The sequence below is a fragment of the Zonotrichia leucophrys genome, chromosome 3 (genome assembly GCF_028769735.1).
Source record: "Zonotrichia leucophrys gambelii isolate GWCS_2022_RI chromosome 3, RI_Zleu_2.0, whole genome shotgun sequence".
Classification (NCBI taxonomy): domain Eukaryota; kingdom Metazoa; phylum Chordata; class Aves; order Passeriformes; family Passerellidae; genus Zonotrichia; species Zonotrichia leucophrys.
Genome location: NC_088172.1, coordinates 113,755,757 through 113,769,804, shown reverse-complemented (window position 1 = coordinate 113,769,804; position 14,048 = coordinate 113,755,757). Strand labels below are relative to the sequence as shown.

The 14,048-nt window shown below is 43.2% G+C and overlaps 1 long non-coding RNA gene across 2 annotated transcripts; it reads right to left on the bottom strand.

Annotated features, from left to right (window-relative positions):
- Nucleotides 1-6,157: 6,157 nt before the first annotated feature.
- Nucleotides 6,158-13,411, bottom strand: LOC135445120 (uncharacterized). 2 transcript variants are annotated; one of them, XR_010439469.1, is made up of 3 exons: nucleotides 13,380-13,411; nucleotides 10,152-10,201; nucleotides 6,158-7,088 (listed from the first exon to the last, which is right to left on the bottom strand). It is a non-coding gene; the product is annotated as an uncharacterized LOC135445120 (long non-coding RNA). The 2 variants fall into 2 exon arrangements; XR_010439470.1 differs by lacking the exon at nucleotides 13,380-13,411 and adding an exon at nucleotides 11,899-11,915.
- Between the last annotated feature and the right edge of the window lie 637 nt (nucleotides 13,412-14,048).

Genomic DNA, 14,048 nt, shown 5'->3' with positions numbered 1-14,048 from the left:
CTCCTTTTTTCCTCCTTTTTCCTACTTTTTCTTCCTTTTTACCAGCTTTTTTCTTCCTTTTTCCTCCTTTTTTTCTCCTTTTTCCTCCTTTTTTCCTCCTTTTTCCTCCTTTTCCCTCCCTTTTTCCTCATCTTCCTCCTTTTTCCCTCCTTTTTCCTCTTTTTTCCTCCTTTATTCCTTTTTTTTCTCCTTTTTCCTCTTTTTTCCTCCTTTTTTTGTCCTTTTTCCTCCTTTTTTCCTCCTTTTTCCTCTTTTCCCTCTTTTTTCCTTCTTTTTTCCTCCTTTTTCCCTTCTTTTTTCCTTCTTTTTTCCTTTTTTTCTCCTTTTTCCCTCCTTCTTTTTTTCTCCTTATCTCCCTCATCTTTCCTTCTTTTTTCTTTTTTCCTCTTTTTTTCCTCCTTTTCCCTGCTTTTTCCTCCATTTTCCTCTTTTTTCCTCCTTTTCCCCTCCTTTTTTGTCATTTTCCTCTTTTTCCTCCTTTTTCCCTCCTTTTTTCCTACTTTTTTCCTCCTTTTTCCTCCTTTTTTTTTCTCATCTCCCTCATCTTTCCTCCTTTTTCCTCCTTTTTCCTCCTTTTTTCTCCTTTTTTTTTCCTTTTTTCCTTCTTTTTTTCTCCTTATCTCCCTTGTCTTTCCTCCTTTTTTCATTTTTCCTCTTTTTTCCTGCTTTTTTCCTCTTTTTTCCTGCTTTTTTCCTCCTTTTTTTCTTCCTTTTTTCCTCCATTTTTCCTCCTTTTTTCCGCCTTTTGGGAAACCTGGATTCCCAGTTATCCCATTCCCAGTTATCTCACCCCATTCCCCGTATCCCAATCTCATTCCCAGTTCCCAATCCCATTCCCGTTTATCCCAATCCCATTCCCCACATCTCAATCCTATTCCCAATTATTCCTATTCCAATCCCATTCCCAGTTCCCAACCCCATTCCCAGTTATCCCAGCCCCATTCCCAGTTCCCGATCCCATTCCCAGTATCGCAGCCCCACTCCTGGTTCCCATTCCCAGTTCCCAATCCCAGTATCCCAATCCCATTCCCGGCCCCATTCCCAATATCCCAACCCCATTCCCAATTATCCCAACCCCATTCCCGATATCCCAATCCCAGTTCCCAATCCCATTCCTGATTGTCCCCATCCCATTCCCAATTCTCAATCCCATTCCCAATTATCCCAATTATCCCAGCCCTTTTCCCCATTATCCCAATCCTATTCCCCAGTTCCCATTCCCAATATTCCAATCCCAGTCCCAACGATCCCAACCCTATTCCCAACGATCCCAGCCCCATTCCCAGTTCCCAATCCCATTCCTGATTGTCCCAATCCCATTCCCAATGATCCCAGCCCCATTCCAGTTTATCCCAATCCCATTCCCAGTTCCCAATCCCATTCCTGATGATCCCAATCCCATTCCCGATGATCCCAAGCCCATTCCTGGCACCATTCCCAGTTCCCAATCCCATTCCCCATTCCCAGTTATCCCATTCCTGATTATCCCAGCCCCTTTCCCAGTTATCCCATTCCCAGTTATCCCATTCCCAGTTATCTCACCCCATTCCCCGTATCCCAATCTCATTCCCAGTTCCCAATCCCATTCCCGATTATCCCAATCCCATTCCTGGTTCTCATTCCCAGTTATCCGTTCCCAGTTCCCAAAAACATTCCCATTCCCAGTTCCCAATCCCATTCCAGTTTATCCCAATCCCAATTCCCAATCCCAATTCTCAATCCCATTCCCAGTTATCCCAATGCCATTCCCAGTTCCAAATCCCATTCCTGATATCCCAACCCTATTCCCAAATATCCCAACCCCATTCCCAATATCCCAATCCCAATCCCATTCCTGATTGTCCCCATCCCATTCTTGGTTCCCAATCCCATTCCCAATTCTCAATCCCATTCCCAATTATCCCAATTATCCCAGCCCTTTGCCCCATTATCCCAATCCTATTCCCCAGTTCCCATTCCCAATATTCCAATCCCAGTCCCAACGATCCCAACCCCATTCCCAATGATCCCAGCCCCATTCCAGTTTATCCCAATCCCATTCCTGATTGTCCCAATCCCATTCCTGATGATCCCAGTCCCATTCCTGGCGCCGTTCCCAGCTCCCTTATCCCATTCCCCATTCCCAGTTATCCCATTCCTGATTATCCCAGCCCCTTTCCCAGTTATCCCATTCCCAGTTATCCAATTCCCCATTCCCAATCTCATTCCTGATTATCCCAATCCCATTCTCAGTTCCCAATCCCATTCCCAATTATCTCAATCCCATTCCCAATTATCCCAATTATCCCAATTATCCCAGCCCTTTTCCCCGTTATCCCAATCCTATTCCCCAGTTCCCATTCCCAATATTCCAATCCCATCCCAACGATCCCAACCCCATTCCCAATGATCCCAGCCCCATTCCCAATGATCCCAATCCCATTCCAGTTTAATCCCAATCCCATTCCAGTTTATCCCAATCCCATTCCTGATTGTCCCAATCCCATTCCCGATGATCCCAATCCCATTCCAGTTTATCCCAATCTCAGTCCTGGCGCCGTTCCCAGCTCCCTTATGCCATTCCCCATTCCCAGTTATCCCATTCCCAGTTATCCCATTCCCCATTCCCAATCCCATTCCTGATTATCCTATTCCTTATTCCCAACCCCATTCCTTATTATCCCACCCCCATTCCCAGTTATCCCAGCCCCATTCCCAGTTCCCCAGGGCCCATTCCCAGTTCCCATTCCCGTTTATCCCAAACCCATTCCCAATTATCCCAATCCCATTCCTGGTTCTCATTCCCAGTTATCTGTTCCCAGTTTCCAGTTCCAAACCTCATTCCAGTTTATCCCAATCCCAGTTCCCAATTCTCAATCCCATTCCCAGTTATCCCAATGCCATTCCCAATTATCCCAATCCCATTCCTGATATCCCAATTCCCATTCCCAATTATCCCAACCCCATTCCCAATTATCCCATTCCCAATTCCCAATTATCCCAACCCCATTCCCAATTATCCCAACCCCATTCCCAATTCCCAATTATCCCAACCCTATTCCCAATTATCCCAATCCCATTCCCGATTCCCAAATTCCCAACAAAATTCCCGACACTCCCGAGGCTGCAGTGCCAACATCGGTGTTTATTGGGGAAAAACCCGGAATTTTGGGAAAAAACCATGAAATTTTGGGAAAAAAACCACGGAAATTTGGGGAAAAGAGATGGAATTTTGTGAAAACCCCCAGGAATTCTGTGAAAAAAACCGAGGAATTTTGGGAAAGAACCCCAGAATTTTGGGAAGATATCTGGAATTTTGGAAAAAGCCGGAATTTTGGGGAAAAACTCCCAACAATCCTCAAATTCCTGCACATTTTTGGGAGCCAATCCCAGAATTCCCGAAGTTTTTCTCTCCCCATCCCTCTCTTTGTCATTCCCGAGGTTTTTTGGGGACTTTTCCAGTTTTGCTTTCAGGAATTCCCGATTTTTCCCCACCCCAAATCCAGTTGGATCCCAGGAATTTGAAAATCCCAAAAATCCCCCAAATTATTCTCCCATTTTTTTTTCTGGGAATTCTTCAGGATCCCAAAAAAAAAACCCCAAAATCTGGGAATTCTTCCAGGCAGGAACTCCTAAAACTGAAACTCATCCCAAAATTATGGAAAAATCCCAAAATTCCCAATTTTCTGTCCTTCCAAGTCCATCTGGAGCAGCCTGAGGGTGGAATTTTCCTTTAAAAAATTTGGATTTTCCCCCAAAAAAATCCCATTCCAAGGGACCTGGAGTCTGCCAGGAATTCTCCAGCCTGGATTTTCCACTTGGGAATTCCAGGATTTTCCATTTGGAATTTTCCATTTGGGATTTTTCATCCAGGAATTTCAGGATTTTCCATTTGGGATTTTCCATCTGGGAATTTCAGGATTTTCCATTTGAGATTTTCTTCTGAGATTTTCCCTTTGGGATTTTCCATTTTCCATCCTGGATTTTCCATTTGGGATTTTCTATTTGGAATTTTCCATTTGGGATTTTCCATTTGGGATTTTCTATTTGGAATTTTCCATCCTGGATTTTTCATTTGGGATTTTTTGGGATTTTTCATCCAGAATTTTTCATCCAGGAATTTCAGGATTTTCCATTTGAGATTTTCCCTCTGGAATTTTTCATCCAGGATTTTCCATTTGGGATTTTCTTCCAGGATTTTCCCTTTGGGATTTTCCATTTTCCATCCTGGATTTTCCAGCTGGGAATTCCAGAATTTTCCATTCGGGATTTTCTATTTGAAATTTTCCAGTTGGGATTTTTCATTTGGGATTTTCCACACGGAATTTTTTCATCCAGGAATTCCAGAATTTTTTTATTTGGGATTTTCCATCCGAGATTTTCCCTCTGGAATTTTCCATTTGGGATTTTTCATCTGGGATTTTCCACATGGAATTTTTCTGTCAAGAATTCCAGGATTTCCGATTTGGAATTTTCCATTTGGGATTTTCCCTCTGGAATTTTTCATCCAGGATTTTCCATTTGGGATTTTTCATCCAGAATTTTTCATCCATTTCAGATTTTCCCTCTGGAATTTTTCATCCACAATTTTCCATTTGGGGTTTCCCATCCAGGATTTTCCATTTGGAATTCCAGGGTCTTCCATTTGGGATTTTCCATTTTCCATCCAGAATTTTCCATTTGGGATTTTCTCACTGGAACTTTTCCTCCCGAATTTTCCATTTGGGATTTTCCCTCTGGAATTTTTCATCCAGGATTTCCCATTTGGGATTTTCCATTTTCCATCCAGGATCTTCCATCCCAAATTTTCTATTTTGGGATTTCCCATTTGGGATTTCCCATCCTGAATTTTCCATCTGGGATTTTTCCATTTAGGAATTCCAGGATTTTCCATTTGGGATTTTCTATTTTCCATCTGGAATTTTCCATCCGGAATTTTCTATCTGGAATTCCACAATTTCCCATTTGGGATTTTTTTTTTTTTTAATCTGGGATTTTTCCCTTTGGGATTTCCCATCCCAAATTTCCCATCTGGAATTTTCTATCCAGAATTTTTCATTTTGGGATTTTCTTCTGGAATTTTCCATCCAGAATTTCCCTCTTGGGATTTTTTCATCTGGATTTTTTTTTATTTTATCCAGGAATTTTTCTCTTTGGGATTTTCCATCCCAAAATCTTCCATTTTGGGATTTTCCATCTGGGAATTCCACAATTTCCCATTTGGGATTTCCCAGCTCCAGTTCCTTCCCACTGCTGCAATTCCCATTTTTTTTTTCTCCCAAGAAATTCCAGTTATCCCAGGAAAAATCCCCATTCCTGCAGCTCCTTCCCCCCAAAAATTCCCCAAAAAACCTGGGAGAATCCCAAGAAAACTGGGAACCATCCCCCCAGAAAAATTCCCAGAAAATCCCAGGAAAACCGAGGACGATCCCAAAAAAGCCGTGGAGAATCCCAGGAAAACTGGGAACAATTCCAAAAACCCCCAGAAAATCCCAAAAAAAACCTCAGAAAAACCCTGGAAAAATGGGGATGATCCCAAAAAAACCCCAGAAAATCCCAAGAAAAACCCAAAAAAACCCCCAGAGAATTCCAGGAAAATCCGGAACAATCCCAAAAAAAACCCCAAAAATCAAAAAAAAAACCCCAAAAAATCCCAGGGAAACCCCAAAAAATCCCCCAAGAATTCCAGAAAAATCCAGAACAATCCCAAAAAACCCCAGAAAATCCCAGGAAAACTGAGAATGATCCCAAAAAAAATTCACAGAAAATCCCAGGAAAACCCCCCAAAAAAAACCCAGCAGGGAATCCCAGGAAAACTGGGAATGATCCCCCAAAAAATTCCCAGAAAATCACAGGACGATCCCAAAAAAGCCCTGGATAATCCCAGCAAAACTGGGAACAATTCCAAAAACCCCCAGAAAATCCCAAAAAACCCCAAAGAATTCCAGGAAAATCCGGAACAATCCCAAAAAAACCAGAAAATCCCAGGAAAACTGGGAATTATCCCAAAAAAACCCCCAGAAAATCCCAGGGAAACCCCAAAAAAACCCCAGAGAATTCCAGGAAAATCCGGAACAATCCCAAAACAACCCCCAGAAAATCCCAGGAAAACTGGGAATGATCCCAAAAAAAATTCACAGAAAATCCCAGGAAAAAACCCACCAGGGAATCCCAGGAAAACTGGGAACCATCCCCCAAAAAAATTCCCAGAAAATCCCAGGACGATCCCAAAAAAAGCCGTGGACAATCCCAGGAAAACTGGGAACAATTCCAAAAACCCCCAGAAAATCCCAGAAAATCCCAAAAAAACCCCAAAGAATTCCAGGAAAATTCAGAACAATCCCAAAACAACCCCCAGAAAATCCCAGGAAAACTGGGAACGATTCCAAAAAAAATCACAGAAAATCCCAGGAAAAACCCCAAAAATCCCACAGGAAAACCTGGAATGATCCCAAAAAAATCCCTGGAAAATCCCACAAAAAAACCTCCAAAAAATCCCAAAAAAACCTCAGGAAAAACCAGAATGATCCCAGAAAACCCAGAATGATCCAAAACCAAAAAAAACCCCCAGAAAATCACAGGAAAATCCCAGAAAATTCCAGGAAAACTCCAAAAAAAATCCGTGGAGAATCCCAGGAAAACCCCAAAAAAAACCTCAGGAAATCCCAGGAAAATCTGGGATCATCCCAAAAAAAAAAGAAACCCCAGAGAATCCCAGGAAAACTGGGAATGATCCCAAAAAATCCCACCCAGAAAATCCCAGGAAAACCCCAAAAAAACCCTCAGGAAATCCCAGGAAAACCCAGAACGATCCCAAAAAATTCCCAGAAAATCCCAGGAAAACGAGGAAAGATCCCAAAACCAAATCGGTGCTGCCGAGGGAATTTTGGGAATTTGGGAATTTTGGGAATTTCGGGAACTTCCGGAAGGTTCAGTAGACGCAGAGATCCGGGAATTTCATCTCGTACACCGGGATGGAGGGCGGCTGCTGGGATTGGGAATGTTGGGAATGGTGGGAATTTTGGGAATTGTGGGAATTTTGGGAATGTTGGGAATTTTGGGATGGGCCCAGCACGGCCGAGACGGCGCCCGAGGGACTCGGAGGCGGCCTGGGGGGAAAAGGCGGGAAAAATGGGAAAAGTGGGAATTTGGGAAAAGTGGGAATTTGGGGTGGGAAATTGGGATTGGCAATAGGATTTGGGGTGGGAAAATTGGGAATTGGGTGGGAAAATTGGGATTTGGGATGGGAAAATTGGGAATGGAAATGGGATTTGGGGTGGGAAAATGGGATGGGAGAATTGGGAATTTGGGGTGAGAAAATTGGGAATTTGGGATGGGAATGGGATGGGAAAAACAGGAATTTGGGGTAGGGAATTGGGATTTGGGAAAATTGGGATTTGGGGTGGGAAAAATGGGAATTTGGGGTGGGAAATTGGGATGGGAATGGGATTTGGGATGGGGAAGTGGAATTGGGATGGGAAAATTGGGGATTTAGGGGAGGAAAATTGGGAATTTGGGGCAGGGAATTGGGATTTGGGGTGGGAAAAGTGGGAATTTGGAATGGGAAATTGAAATGGGAATGGAATATGGGATGGGAAAAATGGGGATTTGGGGTGGGAATTTGGGATTGGGAATGGAATTTGGGGTGGGAAATTGGGATTTGGGAATGGGATTTGGGATGGGAATTTGGGGTGGGAAAAGTGGGAATTTGGGGTGGGAAAATTGGGGATGGGAATGGGATTTGGGATGGAAAATTGGGATTGGCATGGGATTTTGGGTGGGAAAAACGGGAATTTGGGATGGGAAAAGTGGGAATTTGGGGTAGGGAATTGGGATTTGGGAAAATTGGGATTTGGGGTGGGAAAAGTGGGATGGGAATGGGAAAATGGGAATTTGGGGTGGGAAATTGGGATTTGGGGTGGGAATGGAATATGGGATGGGAAAATTGGGAATTTGGGGTGGGAAAAGGGGATTTGGGGTGGGAAATTGGGAAATGGGGAATGGGATTTGAGGTGGGAAAAGTGGGAATTTGGGATGGGAAAAAGTGGGAATTTGGGGCAGGGAATTGGGATTTGGGATGGGAAAAAAAAGGGGAGGAAAAGAAAGTTTCAGGCAGGAACAGCAGGAATTCCCAAATTCCCCATTAGCAATCCCAAATTCCCAAATCCCCAATCCCAATCCCAAATTCCCAATGCCACATTCCCGACCCTGATCCTGAATTCCCAATCCCAAATTTCCATCCCCAATCCCAACGTCCCCTCCCCATTTCCCAATCCCATCCCCAAATCCCACATTCCTGTCCCCGATCCCACATTCCCAACTCTGATCCCAAATTCCCAGCTCCCAATCCCAAATTCCCATTCCCAAACCTCCAACTCCTGTTCCCATTCCCAAATTCCCAATCCCCATCCCCACATTTCTGTCCCCAAATTCCCATTCCCAATCCCAAATCCCGTCTCATTCCCAAATTCCCGTTCCCAAATTCCCAGCTCCCAATCCCAAATCCCCATTCCCACATTCCTGTCCCCAAATTCCTGATCCCAAATTCCCAATCTCGATCCCAAATTCCCATTCTCATTCCCAAATTCCCGTTCCCAATCCCAAATCCCCATTCCCAAACTCCAAATCCCCATCCCTGATCCCAAATTCCCGCTCCAATTCCCAAATTCCATCACCCATCCAAATCCTGGCTCCTTCCCAAATTCCCGTTCCCAATTCCGAATTGATTCCTGTCCCCAATCCCAAATTCCCAAGTCCCCATTCCCAAATTCCCATCCCCAATCCCAAATCCCGTCTCATTCCCAAATTCTTGTTCCAATTCCCAAATTCCTGTTCCCAACCCTGAATTCCCAAATTCCCAATCCCCATTCCCGCATTCCTGTCCCTGAATTCCTGAGCCCAAATTCCCAACTCCGTGATCCCAAATTCCCGTCCCAATTCCCAAATCCCATCTCATTCCCAAACCCCAGCTCCCAATCCCAAATCCCCATTCCCAAACTCCAAATCCCCATCCCTGATCCCAAATTCCCGCACCAATTCCCAAATTCCATCGTCCATCCCAAATCCTGGCTTTTTTTTTCCCGAATTCCCAATCCCAATCCCAAATTCCCGATCCCAAATTCCTGAATTCTGTCATTCCCACATTCCCCCTCATTCCCCCATTGCTGAATTCCCGAATTTCCCAAATCCCCGATCCCCAAATTCCCCACATTCCCAAAATTCCCCAATTCCCCACATTCCCAAATTCCCCAAAATTCCCAAATTTCCCACATTCCCAAATTCCCCAATTCCCCACATTCCCAAATTCCCCAATTCCCCACATTCCCAAATTCCCCACATTCCCAAATTTCCCCAAATTCCCAAATTTCCCCAAATTCCCCACATTCCCACATTCCCCAATTCCCCACATTCCCAAATTCTCCAATCCCCCACATTCCCAAAATTCCACAAATTTCCCCAAAGTTCCCAAATTCCCCAATTCCCCACATTCCCAAATTCCCCCAAATTTCCCAAATTGCCAAAATTCCCCACATTCCCAAAATTTCCCCAATTTCCCACATTCCCAAAATTCCTGAATTCCCCACATTCTCAAATTCCCCCAAATTTCCCAAATTCTCCAATTCCCGACATTCCCAAATTTCCCACATTCCCCATTTCCCCAAATTCCCCACATTCCCAAATTCCCCACATTCCCAAATTTCCCCAAATTTTCCCAATTCCCCCCATTCCCAAATTCCCCAAATTTCCCACATTCCCAAATTTCCCCAAATTCCCCACATTCCCAAATTCCCAAATTTCCCACATTCCCAAATTCCCCAATTCCCCACATTCCCAAAATTCCCCAATTCCCCACATTCCCAAATTTCCCCAAATTTCCCCACATTCCCAAATTCCCCAATTCCCCACATTCCCAAATTTCCCCAAAATTCCCCACATTCCCAAATTCCCCAATTCACCACATTCCCAAATTTCCCCAAATTTCCCACATTCCCAAATTCCCCACATTCCCAAATTTCCCACATTCCCAAATTTCCCCAATTCCCCACATTCCCAAATTCCCAAATTTCCCCAAATTTCCCACATTCCCAAATTTCCCCAAATCCCCCAAATTCCCAAAATTCCCAAATTTCCCCAAAATTCCCGAATTTCCCAAAATTCCTGAATTTCCTCACCGGACGTTGATCTGCAGGATCTGGTTCAGTTTGCTCTGCAGCAGCGACGCCTGCAGGATTCATTCATTAATTAATTAATCACTTAATTAACCGGCTCATTAACTAACGGGAGTCATTAATGAGCTAATTAATTAATTAATTAACGGGGACAGCCAGCAATGGGAATTGGGATAGCGGGAATAGGAAATGGAAACTCACTCCTGGGAATTGGGAAAAAATGGGAATTTTCGTTCCCGAGGAAAAAGCGGGAATTGGGAAAAGCAGGAATTCCCATTCCCAAGGAAAAGCAGGAATTCCCGTGGGATTTTCCCCCCTTTTGGAATTTTTGGGGGTTTTCTCACTTGAGATTCCCAGATCCAGCCCTTCCCTGGCTCCGCCCCAAAGTTCCCATTCCTGGATTTATTCCCAATTTATTCCTGGCATAATTCCCAGATTTATTCCCAGGGTAATTCCTGGATTTATTACGGATTTATTCCCAGGATAATTCCCAATTTATTCCCGGATTTATTCCCGGCTTTATTCCTGGGATAATTCCCAGATTTATTTCTGGGGTAATTCCTGGATTTACTCCTGGGTTGATTCCCAGGATAATTCCCAAATGTATTCCTGGGACAATTCCCATATTCATTCCCAGGATAATTCCCAGATTTATTCCTGGATTTATTCCCAGATTTATTCCTGGGATAATTCCCAATTTATTCCCAGATTTATTCCGGGATAATTCCCAGATTTATTCCCAATTTATTCCTGGGATAATTCCCAATTTATTCCCGGATTTATTCCCAGATTTATTCCCAAATTTATTCCCAGGATAATTCCCAATTTATTCCCGGATTTATTCCCAGGATAATTCCCAGATTTATTCCTGGGATAATTCCCAATTTATTCCTGGGTTTATTCCCAGGATAATTCCCTGATTTATTCCTGGGATAATTCCAAATTTATTCCCAGATTTATTCCCAATTTATTCCTGGGATAATTCCCAATTTATTCCCGGATTTATTCCCAGATTTATTCCCAAATTTATTCCCAGGATAATTCCCAATTTATTCCCGGATTTATTCCCGGGATAATTCCCAAATTTATTTCCGGGCTAATTCCTGGATTTATTCCCGGATTTATTCCCAGGACAATTCCCAATTTATTCCTGGGATAATTCCCAGATTTATTCCCAAATTTGTTACTGGGATAATTCCCAATTTATTCCTGGAATAATTCCCGGATTTGTTCCCAAATTTATTCCTGGGATAATTCCCAGATTTATTCCCAGGGTAATTCCTGGATTTATTCCCGGATTGATTCCCACGATAATTCCCAATTTATTCCTGGATAATTCCCAGATTTATTCCCAATTTATTCCTGGCATAATTCCCAGATTTATTCCCGAATTTATTCCTGGGATAATTGCCAGATTTATTCCCAGATTTATTCCCAGGATAATTCCCAGATTTATTCCCAAATTTATTACTGGGATAATTCTCAGATTTATTCCCAGATTTATTCCCAGATTTATTCCTGGGATAATCCTCAGATTTATTCCTGGGATAATTCCCAGATTTACTGCCAGATTTTTTCCCGGATTTATTCCCAGATTAATTGATTGAATTCCCGGATTTTTCCCTGGATTAATTCCCGGATGAATGGATTGCATGCCCGGATTAATTCCCGGATTGATTCCCGGACTTATTCCCAGATTAATTGACTGAATTCCCAGATTAATTCCCGGATTAATTGATTGAATCCCCACCCTGGCCCCGCAGTGTGATTGAATTCCCGGATTAACGGATTGCATTCCTGGATTAATTTCCGGATTAATTGACTGATTCCCTACCCTGGCCCCACAGGTGGTTGATTCCCAGATTAAAGGTTGATTCCAGATTATGGTTCATTCCGATTAATTCCTGGATTAATTGATTGATTCCCCACCCTGGTCCCGCAGTGTGATTGAATTCCCGGATTAATTCCCGGATTTATGGATTAATTCCCGGATTTATGGATTGATTCCCCACCCTGGCCCCGCAGTGTGATTGAATTCCCAGATTAATTGATTAATTCCCGGATTTATGGATTGAATTCCTGGATTTAGATTGCATTCCGATTATGGATTATTCCCTACCCTGGCCCCGCAGTGTGATTGAATTATGGATTGATTCCTGGATTTATGATTGACTGATTCCTACCCTGGCCCCGCAGTGTGACTGAATTCCCGGATTTATGGATTGCATTCCCGGATTTATTCCCGGATTATGGATTGACTATTCCTACCCTGGCCCCGCAGTGTGATTGAATTCCCAGATTAATTGATTAAGTGACTGCATTCCCACCCTGGCCCCGCAGTGTGATTGAATTCCCGGATTAATTGATTAATTCCCAGATGATTAATGTCCCGATATATTGGATTTGATAATTGGATAATTGATTGATCCCTACCCTGGCCCCGCAGTGTGATTAATTCCCTATGATTAATTCGATTTGATTGAATTACCCTGCCCCCAGTGTATGAATTCCCGGATGTGAATTGATTATTAGTTACTCCAGATGATTAATTATTGATTTGATTGATTCCCTCACCCTGGCCCCGCAGTGTGATTGAATTCCGGATTATGGATTAATTCCAGAGAATTAATTAATTGATTGATTCCTACCCTGGCCCGCATGTGATGAATCGTAATTCCCAGATTAATTCCCGATTTATGGATTGAATTCTACCCTGGCCCCGCAGTGTGATTGAATTCCGGATTAATTCCCAGATTAATTCGATCTGATAATTCCCGGTTAATACTCCCTGGCCGCATGTGATTGAATTCCATGGAATTAATGGATTAATGCCCAGATTAATTCGATTAATTAATATGATTATCCGATTTGACTGGACCCTGGCCCGCAGTGTGATTGATTCATTAATGGATTAATTCCCAGATTAATTGATGATTAATTATTCTGACCCTGGCCCGCAGTGTGATGGATTTGATTAATTCCCAATTAATTGATGATTAATTCCTACCCTGGCCCGCAGTGTGATGATTCGATAATGGATTAATTCCCAGATTAATTAATTAATTAATTGATTGCTCACCCTGGCCCCGCAGTGTGATTGGATTTATGGATTAATTCCCGGATTTATGGATGAATTCCCAGGTTAATTGACTGACCCTGGCCCCGCAGTGTGATTGGATTCCCGGATTTCTGGATTAATTCCCAGATTAATTGATTGACTGAATTCCCTACCCTGGCCCCGCAATGTGCCGCGATCTCCTCGACGGAGCTTCTGAAGCGCATCTGAGGCGTCCCGAGCTGTCTGATTATTATTATTCTGACCCTGGCCGCAGTGTGATTGATTCCTTTGATTAAGATTAATATGATTATTCTACCGGCCCGCAGGGGGATTCCAGATTAATGATCACCCCGTATCCCTCGGCCGCCACGCTGTCCGCTGGGAGGGGAGAAATAATGGGGCAAAAAACAGGGAAAATGGGAAAAAAATGGGGGAAAATAATGAGAAAAATTGGGGGAAAATAATGGGGAAAATTGGGGGAAAAATGGGGGAAATGGGAAAAAATGGGGGGAAAAATGGGGGAAAATAATGGGGGAAAATAATGGGGAAATAATGGGAAAAATGGCAATGGGAAAATGGGGAAAGAATGGGGAAATAACGAGGGAAATAATGGGGGAAATACAGGGAAATGGAAAATGACGGAGAAAGAATGGGGGAAATAACGGGGGAAAATAACGGGAAAAATGGAAATGGCAATGGGAAAACGATGGGGAAAATAGGGAAAAATAATGGGGGAAAACCAGGAAAAGGGCAAGGGGAAAATGGCAATGGGAAAATGGGAAAAGAATGGGAAACAATAGGGAAAATAACGGGGAAATAATGGGGAAAACGGAATGGGGAAA